This window comes from Oryzias latipes, chromosome 1 (genome assembly GCF_053564925.1).
Source record: "Oryzias latipes strain Hd-rR chromosome 1, Olatipes_Hd-rR_3.1".
Taxonomy (NCBI): Eukaryota; Metazoa; Chordata; class Actinopteri; order Beloniformes; family Adrianichthyidae; genus Oryzias; species Oryzias latipes.
The window spans coordinates 2,920,650-2,934,246 of record NC_136237.1 but is presented as its reverse complement, the minus strand read 5'-3'; the positions used below and the strand labels follow the sequence as shown (position 1 = coordinate 2,934,246).

Sequence of the window (13,597 nt, the reverse complement as noted above, 5' to 3'; positions counted from 1 at the left end):
TTCTCTGATACATTTTACCTCCATTCCCGTCTCTCTATTATCAGATTGTGTCGCCTTGTCCTCGATAAGTTTACCTCATTTGTTATGTTTTCTGTTTTAACACAGTTGTTTTCATTCTGGTTGTCCTCCTTGACAATATTAATTCTCATATCAATAGCTTTACTCGGTCTGCCTACTTTCATTATATTAATAGTCTCCGCCCCTCCCTCACTGTCCACTCCACTTCCATTTTAGTTCTGGTTACTTCTTGCCTTGGTGTGGTTTCCTCCCTGTCGCTCCCTCCTCCGGTCTTCTTCCTCCTTTCAGCTTTCCGTCCCTCCGGCCCGTATGGTCCCCACGGGGGGGCCCCGCCTTCAGCCGCTCGGCTCCCCAACTCTGGAACTCTCCGTAACATTGACTCCTTTTCAATTTTTAAATCCAGACTCAAAACCGTCTGTTTAAATTTGCTTTTCCAAATCACAATTTTTCATCTTCTGTTATCTGATTTCATTTATTATTCTTGTAAAATTTTGTGATTCTATTGTGTTTTACTTTTGAATCTGTACAGTATCCTTGAGTGTTTTGAAAGGCGTTTTTATATAAAATGCATTATTATTTTATTTTATGTTTTTTCTTTAGTTTTGACCATTTTCTTAAGGATCTCGTGTTTTAAGTATATGTCATTCAATGCAGTCTCTCAGACTGAATCCGTTCTAAACTGTCCATTGTAGGCGACGTGCAAACCAGGAAAAAGCCTTTTACTTAAGCCGCAGTAACAGACTCTCCTAAAGGGGTTGACCTGGACGGGTCCATGGAATCTTTCTCTTTTTTGTATTTTGTTGTCTGTGTGAAGCACTTTGAGCAGCAATGCATGAGTGTCACTTTTTATTAATAAAGCTTGATTGATTTAACTGGTTACTTATGGTGGATACACACAGAGCTTTCAGGGGTGAGATTTACGGGTAAAATCCATTATCTTCTCTAGAAAACTGCCGTTTTTGGATAAAAAAGGTGAAAGTCAATTAGAGAAAAAATCTGTTCACCCAATAAATCGGAAAACGATTGGATCTTCAGTGTGCATGTATGGAGCTGGGGTTTCCTGAATTCACCTGCGCTTCTCTCTCCTTCACTAGTCTGAAGTTGTCCCGTGAGCTCACACCTCCATCTGTGCCCCTCATATCTGCATCCGTTCGTCTCTGTCATCCCTTTTTAATCTCCGGCTACTCCAGCCTCTGCCTTCCAACCCCCAGAACCCCGTTCTTGCTGCTTTCACCGCTTCCTCCGGCCCCCCCGTCTCCAGTCGTGTTTTCTTTTTTTTAATTAAGGGCCAGCTCTGATTACAACTCAATTATGGATTGTTGTTTTTCCCGATACTCTCCCACTCCCTCTGTTTGATCTTCCTCTCCTGCTGTCAGATCAATAATGCCCTTTACCATCACTGATCCGGAAAAGCCGATGGGCGCTCCTTACTGCAAATTCCTCTTTCCTCCTAAACACAAACAGCTAAATATTGCAGGATGGTTGTCTAACTGCTGATGTATTGTACACATGTGAAGCTGTCATGCTGAATATGCTGTGAAAAGAGGAAGTCATTCATGTGGATCTGTTCATGAATTCACATCAGAAGTCTTCCGTCTTGGTTTCCCACAGCTCCTTGTTGAGTTTATGTAAAACGTTTGCCATCTCTTACAGTTCCTCTGACCTCAAATCCGTCTCTTCAAGGATAATGTATTTGAGTCCCCAGAGAGTTGACCTGCAGAGAATTACGTCCACGCCTAAAGACCCACTCTGATAGAAATGTTGGCGTTTTTAGCACGCTTTTGGGGCATTTTTCTGATGATGGAAGCAAAAAAAAAATTAAGCCTTCAATTGCAGCAGATGAAAAAATGACGTTTGATGAAGAGCTTGTTTGTGATGGAATAAGAAAAAGCTGGGCGGGACCACAAGCTTCCTGCTCCGCCCCATTCCGATGCATCCACCTGCAGACACACAGATCCACGAACGTCTTTGTTTTCCTTGTCTGAGCTGGAATCTGGATCCAAACTGTACGACTGGATTGCTCCAAAATGACTCGCCATTCATTAAAGAGCCTGTGTCATGCAAAATCAATTATCAAAAAAACCTCAAAGCCGTATTTTTATCCATTCATGCATCTCTGAGTATTCCTCTAAAAACGTGCTGTCTGAGCACTAGCCCCTCCCAACCCACCAAAACGACCACCGGGAATGCTTTAAAGGTCAACCAAGGATCATAGTTGCTCTTTAAGGCACAGGAAATAGAAGCCTATGATAGTAAACCTTTGAAAATAGAAACTAATTCTTGTCTACATGAGTTTGTAATTGTGTGTTCTGTGGTATTTTGTCTTGTGTTCATTTAAGAGTTCTGAAGTAACAAAAAGCACTAAAGCAGAGCAGAACCATTACTCCAATGAGTTAAGATTGTAACAACCGTATCATAAAGATATAAATACACAAGTTGATTGGAAAGCATCAACCTGGACGTGTTTGTTGGAAGGTGCAGTGAAGCTGTCCGTCCTTCATTTTTATGAATTACATGTGTTCATAAGCAGCGCGGCTGCAGTAAATCCTGCCAGTGGGGCTGTGAGCTGCATTAATCACCGTGATCATCGGTGCTGGCAGGCAGGCGGGATGTTTCATCACGGTGTGGGCGAACATAAATCACTTCTTTATTAGTAGATGACCGTTTAACAACCGTGATACTTTCATTTTTAGACAGAATGTGTCTTTGTGCGCAGATTAGAAGCAGTGGTGATGATGTGTGTAGCCTGGTCAGTGGGACTAACATCACCTCAGGATTTGACAGAAATATTTCCTGTTAATGTTTGTTTGTTAGTTTGTTTTACTATTTTTTTTAGCTCTGGTTAATCTAAGAGATGAAAAGCTAATTTGTTCAAATTAAAGATTTTTTGGGGGAATTTAAAGTCCCACTTACCCTGCAGGGTCAGGCAGCAAACCAGTTTAGCAGAGAAAACATCTTGAAAGCACAAACTTTGGGAAAAACAACAATTATTGAAGGCGGTTCTGAGCTCTGACAAACTCAAAGTGAAAAGTACCTTCATGGCGCCGCGTTCTACCTGCATCCATTTTCAGCGCAGTTTCTTTCTGACAGATCTTTGACTTTCTGGTGTGTGATGGATCTGACCGCTCAGCGAACAGCTCCCTTCGATGTGCTTTGAGGGATCACCTGTCAGCGGGCTTTCTTGCTGTGAGTTTGTGTGTGTGCGGCGGCCAGCATACTCAGCGGAATTGAACTTGGAGGGAACTTTTCTGTTGTTTGTTCCAGCAGATTTTCCCCTCTGTAAGCACACTACTCAAGTTTCCCCTGGTCATCCCGGACCAAAGGAGATTAAAGAGAGGTGGAAGACTCACGAGTTGAAAAACAACCAGTAGTTTCATTCACAGGTCAATAACCATTTTGTTTTAACCCCACATGTTTGTTCTGTTAAAAGCCAGTCTCACTGACACACAGCCACTAACCCACTAAAAGCTCCTCTAGAGATGTTGCTACAACCTCCACCCACACTCCTGCTTCTTGTTCATCAGTGAATTCATAGATTAGCAATAATTTGATCATGACTTTTGTATTGATGCGTTTGTGTTTCTTTCTATTTCTTGTCTGCAGGTTGTCCTCTAATCCAGTGTTTTTCAACCAATGTCCCACGGCACACAAGTGTGCCATGGGAAATTGCCCTCATTCACTGATGTAAAAACATTTCCCATCTCCAGGATTTCAGCTCTTTGTTCATCCAAACAGGCCCTGATAAAACACTGAGCAATTAGGAATATAAAAGATTATAAAAGACTTTTTTCCTTCTGTTTATTTGATTCTATTACAGACACTTTGATAAGAATGACAGTACCGCGATTTAGCTGCAACTAAAGCTGTTTTAGGAAAAGTTCCGCCCCTTTAACTGTCTCCACCAATCATTCTTGTAGTCTTAATCACACGTCATCAGTCTGACCAATCAGAAGTGGTTGAAGTCTTCACTTCCTTATTCAGATTCTGCTCATAAAGTCTCTCAGTTCCAACAAAAATAGCAGCTAAAGCTCGTCTTTAGCGGTGTAGCTTTCCACAGAATCCGGTGTCAGACCGTGGAACAAGTGAACAAAACAATGAAGCTCAGAGACGCAAGTCTGTCTGCGGTTGGCGGATTTTTCCACTACATCTCCCATGATGCATTGGGTTAAAGTGACAGCGTCTTAGCGCACAACGAGTCTCTCCTCTTAACGTCTAAAAACAGCAACGAAGACACATCAAACAGTTTTTAAATTTTCTAACTTAACTTTTATTACATCTTTTGGAAAAAGCAGCAGCAGCTTCCAGCTTTTTCTGCCACAATTATCACAAAAATACATGTGATATTGTGGGGGGACTGTAGATCAACACAGACTATGAGTTTCTCCTTTTTTTTTCTTTTTTTTTGGATGCCGGTGTGCCGCAGGATTTTTGTCAAGGTTAAAGTGTGCCGTGGCCCAAAAAAGGTTGAAAAACACTGATCTAATCCGTCACCAGCTGAAAAGCTCAGGTGATTGGAGCCAACTGACATGAGATCAGCTGGAACGCTGTTATGTAAAAGCTGGACATCAGAAGAATGCTTTTAAAGTACAAGTGTGGCAGCATTCATTCAGTCATATATTTTTTTTTTCAAAGGTTTTTCCTTTCGGGGTCACGGGGCTGCCGGAGCCTACCCGGCCACTCATGGGGCTATATAGCATGTGTTATTAAAATACAGGAAGTAAACTGAACAAAGACAAATACTTAAAGGCAGCATCCCAGAGCCACTGCATAAATTTTTCCCATATTGCACAGATAAAAACTGGTCATAAGGGAATCTACGTTGAAAAAGTGATAAAGGTTGTGGTCTTTACGTGAATTCTCACAGATAAATCATGAATGAACCATGTTAAAACAGCAGAAGAAGTACGAATAAACAACGAAAAACAACACTTAAACCTGTGCTTCACTGAATTTCTTGGCCTTTGACGATCAGCGCAGGGCTCCACGGTGGCGCAGTGGTTAGAGCTCCTGCCTCAGAGGCCCCCGGTTCAAGTCCCGGCTGGGGGACATGAACAGAACACCAATGGGGGACTTTTCAGTGTGGCGTTGACATGTTCTCCCCGTGCATATGTGGGTTTTCTCCGGGGACTCCGGCTTCCTCCCACCGTCCAAAAACATGCTTCATTGGTTACTCTAAATCAGTCAATCAAAGTCGATTGCGATCGACGTCATGAGGACATGAGGGTAGATTGCAGGCCAGGAAAGATAAATAACCAAAAGAATAAAAATATATTTTTAAAAAATCCGTCAGCAAATCAAAATCCTCACAAAGAAGTGCATGACTTGATTGACATGGAGAACGGCCAAACGACCATCCTCTGATACCTACGTCACTGCACACGCGTGTTTAAATGCGAATTCTGTCTGTTACGACCCCTGGTAGTGTCTGCTTGTTTTGTGTGTGTATATGTGTTTGTGTTCTAGCTCCTGCACAGCTGCTGACTCCGCCCCCTCTGCAATGCTGATTGAGGCTGCTACTGACGGACTGACTGACGGTAGGAGGACGGATGGACAGATGGATGGATGGATGGATGGATTGGAGTGGGGCTTCGATCTCATCCCTCTTTCATTTTAAGGAAGTGTTTGAAGTAAAAAACCGGAGGAAACCAATGTGTTTATCTTTACTTTCAAGGACAGAATAATTAAACTTTTGCTCAATTTCTTTTAAGAAATGGATTTTTGCTATGATAAAAGTGCGAGTACCGTACATTAAAAACATGACAATAAAACTCTGGCACGAGTTAAAGTTAAAGTTACTTAAAAGAGGCTTTATCATTAGTTTTTGTTTACTTCTTCGTGGCCATTAGCTATTCCGTAAAGCTAATTAAATGTAACAACTATCTCCAACCAGGTTGGCTGGTTAGTTGGTTGGTTGCTGACTCTAAGGCTAAAGACAAATCCTCTGCCCGCCATCACTTTAGAACTTAATTGTATTTATTAGTCAACATCAAAGATTGCATACAATTAAACTTTCTTCCAAAGGATGCAGGAATCAATTCTGGGGGGGCATAAAGGGGCTGAGAGTAAATTCACTTCATCTCTGCGGAGCCAGTTGAGGTAGTTCAAACATCCCACAGGGACAGGAGCTTTATGCAGGATTTACTGAAGAGATTATATCTCTGTGGACTCAGGAGTGTCTCTGTGTCCAATTTTATGACATTTATTTAATTTTTATATAATCTTTTCATCTCATATCATTATTTAAAGGAGTTAGTTTGATGAAAGAAAGCCTCTTTTGTTTGTTTGTTTGTTTACTTTCTCTGCTGATTTTAGTCAAATAATTTTTTTTTCACCAAAAACTGTTCCTCATTTCAAATACATTACAGAAAAACAAAGAGATTTTCAAAAGTTTAGTTTAACACGTGACTAAGAACGACCTTTTCTTTTAATTAGAATAATTTGTCGAGCTTCACAAAAGTGATGGGATCACAGGTTTTCTCTAGGTGTCGTAGGTATAGTAAAGAATGGGCCCCATGCTGTTTTTCTTTGTTTTTAGGGAGACAAAAGTGTCAATTCTTTTTTGTACATTAGAGAAACACAAAATTTAACTGATGCAAAATGATATTTCAGCAAGATGCACAAACCTGAATGAAAAAAGAAAGAACTGATGGATTTTAAAAGACCTTAAAGTAACGCAAACCACTTGAAAATGCCACGTTATGAACCGCTTTAGAGAACAGAACCATCAGACGCAATATTCAATCTGGCTTACATTCTTCAAATCTCAGAAGCTCAGAATGACTTTAAAGACCTATATCGTGCAAAATCTGCTTTTTTGAGCTTTTACGTTTTTTATTTGATTTTCATTCCTCACAAAAACCGACCTAAAGTGGTATTTTGATCCATTCACGCATGTCTGAGTATTCCTCTAACAACCTGCTCTCTGAGCCCCAGAACCTCCCAATCCACCAAAACGAGCGGGTCCTCACATTGTGACATCACAAAGTGAGGAACCGCCCCTTCCGGGAAGAGCCTGCGCTGCCAGAACCGCCCTCAGGCTAACAGACACACCCACTTTCTCGAGTTGTCTCACTTCTGGGTAGGAGAATGAGCTGTACAAACGAGGAAAATAATAAAAGATTATGAAAATAATTTGTCCTTTAGTGTGCCAAAGGTAATATATGATCCTATAGATGGATATAGTTTACCGTGAAAGGCTTTAGAAAAGCATGATAAAGGCCCTTCAAGGATAAAAATCCACTGGAGGCCTATAGTCATGGGACCAACACAAAATGATAAAACTAGTGTAACACACAAATACAGCAGAAGCCTCCAAAAAAATCCCCAAACTGCTGAAAAACAAACTTTGGAACTTCAAATGTTTTAGCCCTTCATCACAGTCAGTCCAGTGCCTGACACCAAACTTCCTGAAACGAAAGTATTACAGCTCTCCAGGCTGCAGAATGGTAGACGTACTTTGAACGTTCTGGCAGCTGCACCAACTGGTCTAAAAGCAGTGCTGACCCAAAACCAGTTCTTAAAAGATGTGGGCTGAAGGGAGTGAGAAGAAATGCGCAGCGTGTTTGGACTCAGATGAAGGGCCGGGGATATGAGACACGACGGCTTAAGTGGATGTCCCACTGACATGAAAGCTGCCCGTGTTGGAAGGAATTCCTGGAGGGTCTGCCGGACCAGCGGGAAGTTATTCAAAAAGTAAACAACTTCCATCCCAATCCATTTACGAAGATGAGCCCAGATCTGACGTTTAAGATTCTGCTTCTAAACCAGCGGAGATGCTGCTTCCTGCTTGAAAACGAAGAGGTCCGAGCTCAGATAGCTGCGTCCAAGGTCAGTATATCTGCCCCCCCTTGAGCGTTAAAATATTTAATGCGCCTGTGAAATGCCCAACACAGGACAGGATGAGTGAACCTAACTATGCCAGATTATATCCATAATGTCACTCCAACGATTTCACAATAATTCAGATTTTTTTGAAAAATGTCTCTGAAGACGTCAAAATAAAAGCTTCCCACCCTGACACTTTGTTCAGTGACTCTTTAATGCCACCTTTTCAAAGAGCCAAATTAGCAAACTCTGCATGAATGGAGGATGTCAATCATTTCACAGAGGGACGATAATGAGCAGAGGACACAAAGACGAATAGGCAAACTAGTGGAAACTAATAGATTTGATGTTACAAAGCCAATGTGATAAACAAACAGTTCCTTAAATGACAAAATGGAGTAAATTTGGATTTACTTCAATATTTACTTCCATATTAAACCCGTTTAAAAATCACCGCATTGGCTCCCTGTGCATTTCAGAATTGATTTTAAGATTCTTTTAATGCTTTATAAATGTTTTAATGGTCTTGGGCCTTTAAATGATATTCTTTTTAAGTATGAGCCCTCGCGGACCCTGAGGTAGTCCGGGGCTGGACTTCTTCGTCTCTAAGGTGAGGACCAAAACTTATGGCAAGGCTTCGTTCTGCCATTACGGTCCTCGCCTGTGGAACGGTCTGCCAGAGAACCTTTTATGCATTTAATATTATTCTATATAGATTTTATGTCTTTAATTTTAGCATCTTATCATGATTTTAGCTCCAGTGTTTCTTGTGGGGCTGTTTTCTACCAGAGCTTGCCGGCTTGGTCGGTGGTTGTTGATGCAGTTGTCACCATTGCTGGGGCAGCTGGAGTTTAACCCTTGTGCTATTTTGTTGGGTCAAAATGACCCCACCATTACATTGACGTGTTATCCCTACCAGGACAAAGGTGGATAAAGGTGGAGAGGATTTCAAGATCACAAGTCATTGAATAAAAAAGGTTCAGCGCACTGTCTTGTGGGGTCTAGATGACCCAACTCCCTATGTTAAAGCGCCTTGGATAGCACAAGGGTCATCATTGCAGCCTCACGGCTGTGAATTGGACCCCTTTGCAGTCGCGGTCTGGGTGGCACGGTGGCGATGCTCCTACGGCCGAGCTGCTTCCTGGTTTAATGAGATTCCCAAATATTGTTTCCTCACAGCAGAGCCAAGCCTTACATGTCTTTTAGTAGTTACTTTTATCAGTATTCATTGTGTGTGGGGTCGTGGGTCCTATGTTTTAACGGAGGGGAGTGGGAGGAGTGAAGGGTGGGTTGGGTTTTAAATGTTAAATATTGTGTTTTTGTTCTAACTGTTAAAGGGCTTCGAGTTGCGCAATGTATGAGAAGCGCCTTTTTATAAATAAAGTTTAATTTGATTTGATTTAAAAATGACAAGTTTGCCAAATGTAAAAATTCCTTTAGCCTGGCTTCTAAAAGCTTTTGGTTTGGTGCGTTTAATCTCATAATTAAGTTCAATGCGTTTAAAGTATTATTCTTGAAAAAAAAAAGATCCTTCCTGTTAGGTGGTAGTTCACAGAGAACAGAGGTCTAGCTTCTGAAAGTCCCACTCTGATCATCTTATGATCTATTTGAAAAGTGAAACCTGTGTCGATTTCTAGGACATAGTTTCTGCAGAGCGGCAGGAGTTCTTAGAAATTACAGGTGATGGAGAGGGGACTTGTCTTACTAATGTTAGTTACTCACAACGATTTGATAAAAGAAATACTCAGAAATGCAACTTTAAGCTCAACTTTCTTCATATAAGTCCTCCATCATCAGAAAATGCCAAATGAACATGTTAAAAACACAGTTTTCATGGGAATGGGTGCTTAACAGAGAAACGACAGTCTGAAGGACTGGCTTTTTCATCGTAAACATCATATTTTCTTTCAGGACGGGTTCATTCTTACCATTTAAAAACCACAAATACCTTTTTTCGTTAAATGAGAAAATACAAACGAGGTAGAATTAAATAAACTGTCTTTACAACATGAACAGTAGTGCTTGAAACACTTTACCAGGGCTCTCCTTTTACCACGTCTCTAAACCACGCAACACTTGTATGTGTGACTCATTCATCAATTAGAGGCTGTCAGGACAGACGAGATTATTCCCGCCTGGCCTCCAGAAGTCAGGCTGATTTCTGACAGAACAGAAAAAGGACAGTGTGCTGAAGGAACATTTGTAACAAGCTGCTTTGACAGCCACCTGCCCTCAAATGTCAGCAAAACAAACAAGCACGCTTCGCTTGGAAAGCCGCTGAGAGGTTCGGCGCGGACGCCACCGCACAGCACGAGGAGCCCGCTCTACCACTGCTAATGTAACCCCTAATTATTGATCTACACAGATTACGCCAGCCTTTGTAATTACACAGTTTGTTTGATAATTAGAAATATCTCTGCCTTGATGAATGATGCTTATTCAGTCAGGTGAAAACACGACACCCCAGTCTTCTGGTTCATGAACGTCCATTGACTGTCACAGCTAAACTCTGAGCTTTGAAGTCTGAAGCCAACGGATTAATGAAGAAAGTCTTAGCGGAGAAGGGGGTGATCAGTGCTAAACCCAAAGCAGATCTGCAGGAACTTTTGAACTCTGAACATTTCAGGGGTTCGTTTGTCGGCTGCCCTTCAGTTGGAAATCTAACCATCTAGTTAGAAGAATGCAGAGGATTTAGACTGTCTTCATTGTTTTTGTTCATTGCCAGATACTCTTAGTATGAATTTATGCCATTGGCCTCAAAATGTTGGGGGGAAAAATATGTGGGATTGATTTGGAACATTTGAAAACTGCAGGTATTTTCAGCTCACAGTGATGCTTTTAGAGATAAAGTGAGCAAAGAAAGATGCGTGACGAGCTTCATCATCCTCATGGTGGAACGAAATAAGCTTCATCTGCAACAAGAAATCCAATTAAAATCTGTCAAATATTTAATGACCAAAAACGATTCTTCCTGAAAAACCAAACAATTCCGTCTTCGTTTTTAGCTGCTCCCTTCAGAGGATGCCGCACTATTCATTTGCCTCCAACTACCTTATCGGTCTCATTTTCCTCGCTCACGCCAACCTCCCTCCTGTTTTCCTTCACTTCATCCATGCACATTCATCCTTGGTCTTCCTCTTTCCTCAGCACCCTTTCACCAGCATCATCACTGTTTGTTCTCTCAACGCGTCCAAACGTCTCCACCTGCTTCCCAGCATTGATCTCCAGAACATCTACCACGATCTGTTCCTCTGATGGATTCATTCCTGATCCATCCTGACCCCTAAGAGAACTCCAACATCTTCATCTCTGCTGCCTCCAGCTCTGCCGCTGCATCACGGCTGCTCTCTCCACAGTCTTCTTCAACTTCCCTTTCCTTCTAGCTGACGCTGTTTGGTCACACATCACACTGAAAACCTTCCTCCACCTGTTCCAACCTGTTTGCACTTCCCCACCTGTTTTCCACTCTGTCATGTGACCGGAACTTCTTTTTTAGGCGTACATCATCACGGTCCGTTGTTGTAAAAACTTTGTGTTTATTATTTCCAAGCAAAGACATTCATTGTGCGTCATCAATATAATATTTTTGGGTGTTTGGTGTCCCATTCTCTGCATGTGAAAAACACATTGAAATCAAAGTTATTCACTTAAACCACGAAGCAGTCAGAGGATGACACCCCCATCAGCTCTGCTGCCAGTAATTCTAGTTCAGTCCCGTTTTGCTTCCAGTTCATCTGCTTCCACCGCACATGCTGTGACATTTGATATTGCTGTGTGCTGACGGAGGACGGGTGATGAGGGTTCACAAAGGTCTGCCAATTCTGTTTTGCTGACGTACCGCCCCAAAGGCTCTTTGGACAGAGCTTTTAGCTTTTGGCCCTCCCCCAAATTCCCCAGTAATTACTCTGTTTTCTCTTAATGGGCTCATGCACATCATAAATGCAACTAAGTGACAGATTATGTCTGGATTAAAGTGGTCTATGTAAACCCTTTGTTTAAAAGCCACAGATAGAATACAACCTTGTACCAGTCTCCCACTGGAAGGATCTCTACAGCGCTACAGAGGCATCAGAACCAAAACGGACAGACTCAAAAACAGCTTCTTTACCAAGGCAATAACCATGCTCAACTCCAAAATGCACAGATAAAATCTGCCTCAGCACATTCTGATGTTTATGTTTATATATGTGTATATGTATATATGCATATCGTATTTATCCAGTGTTAAATTGTCAACACTTTCCTGCCTCCATGCTTCTTTTTGCACATCTGACATGTGTATATCTGTACATATCACTCTGCACACAATTGCAGACATGTTTTATATTTGCACTTCCGCTGTACCTATTGTACATATTGGTATTTTTTCATATTATATTTCGTTGTTTTTTTTGTCTTTGCACTGCAAATGGTAATGGCTTCAATTTCATTGTCCAAGTGGACAGTGACAGCAAAGGCATATCTTATCTATCTATCTCTATCTCAGCACAGCCAGCAATCATTACATAAATGACAAAATTACTCAATGACAGTTGGTGTCAGTGTTTCAGGATTTCAGGAATAAAACGTAGAAGCAGGTGTCTCTAAAACCTATTGTTTTTAAAATTACAGCGCGTGTCGCCCCATATTTGAAGCTTACATAACAACAAGAAAGCCTAAAAGTAATAACCCTTCATGTTTTAGAAGCACACACAGGCTATAAAAAGCCCAAATGGGTCTAGAGTCTGTGGATAAACACCTAAAGTGGGACACAATAAGTCAAAATAGACTAAACAGAGAGAGGGATGGGCGGATGAAAGCCTGCGACAGCTGCAAAGTTAACTTTTCCAGACTTGGATCATTTTCCAGTGAAGCAGAAATGTGTAGGTGTTGTGTTCTCCTCACACCTCAGTGATACTCAGTGAGTCCTGTTCTGTACCAATATAGCACGCGCCCACACAGTTGGAGAATTGAACGCTGATCCAAGCACAAGATCCCTGATGAGGCTGAACACACACACCAGCTATCTCACCGACCGATTCTTTCCAAGATGAGACAATGCAGATGTTCGTGTTGGAGTCAAACGCTCTGTCGGCGCTGCATGTCTGCCTCCATTCCTGTCACTGCAGCGATGAGTTGATTTAAATCTGGAGCCTTCAGCCACACTAATGCCTATCATTACATGGATTTTAAAAAAAAAATCTCAACAAGCCAGACACTAATAAACCCCAGACTCCAACAAACAGTGTAGATGATCAATAATGGACACTTGTGCAGAATGGGAACAAACAACTTCATCATTTAATGCTGCAGCACTTAGCTTCCCTTACATTTTTCAGGAGCATCACCGACGATTCCTCATCTCCTTTCATCCCGAGGGTTTCTGAAGTCCATTTTAGGGACTTCAAGGACAGTTTTTCTGTGAGTGAGTGCGAGTTTGTGAGTCTGTGTGTGTCTCTGCATGGACGTGTTGGGTATTTTTGTGTGCATCTGTGCATGCATGCATGTGTTTGTGTGTATGGGTATGGCTTTGTATCTGTATGCTTGTATGTGTGTGTGTACAGGTGTGCAGGCATGTGTGGGTCGGTGCACTTGTGCGCATGTTTGTGTGAAACCTCCGTTTGTTTGTTTTTTTACAGCATGCCTCTAGAGAAGTTGGCTCCTTTGGACAGTTTTTCCAAATTATTCTGCAAATGCTTTTTTTTTCCACATAGTCAATATGAATGACAATCAGCATCATTTTCAAGTCACTAACCATTAGAGTATATATGAAATG

The 13,597-nt window shown here is 41.6% G+C and overlaps 1 long non-coding RNA gene across 1 annotated transcript; it reads left to right on the top strand.

Annotated features, from left to right (window-relative positions):
- The first annotated feature begins 2,292 nt into the window (after window positions 1–2,292).
- Window positions 2,293–4,133, top strand: LOC144993703 (uncharacterized). Its single transcript, XR_013657071.1, has 2 exons — window positions 2,293–3,204; window positions 3,286–4,133. It is a non-coding gene; the product is annotated as an uncharacterized LOC144993703 (long non-coding RNA).
- Window positions 4,134–13,597: the final 9,464 nt, after the last annotated feature.